A 724-nucleotide genomic window follows, 5' to 3' on the forward strand; every position below is an offset into this window, starting at 1 on the left:
CCACCTGCGGGCCCCACACCACCCACCTGAAGACCCCACACCACCCATCTGCAGGCCCCACACCACCCACCTGCAGGCCCCACAACTCTGGCCCTTGCCTCCTCTGTGGAGAGGCACCTGCTGCTGAGGAGCAGAAGCTTGATGCCGCCATCAGCCCTGAGTCCTGAACTGACCTTGTCGGGACCAACCCTGGACTCATCCCACTCTGTCTGATCAAGGCTTCTTCAAACTCATTCTCGTCCTCAGTGGGTCTATGCTCAGAATCCACAGCAGCTCTGTCCTCAACACACAGCAGGTCTACACTCTGAACCCTTGGCAGGTCTACGCTCTGATCCCTCGACAGGTCTACGCTCTGAACCCTCAGGAAGTCTACACTCTGAACGCTCAGGAGGTCTATGCTCTGATCCCTTGACAGGTCTACACTCTGAACCCTCAGGAGGTCTACGCTCTGAACCCTCGGCAGGTCTATGCTCTGAACCCTCGACAGGTCTACGCTCTGAACCCTAGGCAGGTCTATGCTCTGAACGCTCAGGAAGTCTACACTCTGATCCCTTGACAGGTCTACACTCTGAACCCTCAGCAGGTCTACACTCTGAACCCTCAGGAGGTCTACACTCTGAACCCTCAGGAGGTCTACGCTCTGAACCCTCAGCAGGTCTACGCTCTGAACCCTCAGGAGGTCTACGCTCTGAACCCTCAGGAGGTCTACGCTCTGAACCCTCGG

At 57.3% G+C, this 724-nt stretch overlaps 1 protein-coding gene across 5 annotated transcripts in view; it reads right to left on the reverse strand.

The window, feature by feature from the left end:
* Positions 1-724, reverse strand: part of NUP210 (nucleoporin 210) — a 105,302-nt gene that overhangs the window by 59,009 nt on the left and 45,569 nt on the right. The window lies entirely within an intron of this gene.

The sequence above is a fragment of the Sapajus apella genome, unplaced genomic scaffold (genome assembly GCF_009761245.1).
Source record: "Sapajus apella isolate SASKATOON/1434 unplaced genomic scaffold, GSC_monkey_1.0 scaffold128, whole genome shotgun sequence".
NCBI classification, from domain to species: domain Eukaryota; kingdom Metazoa; phylum Chordata; class Mammalia; order Primates; family Cebidae; genus Sapajus; species Sapajus apella.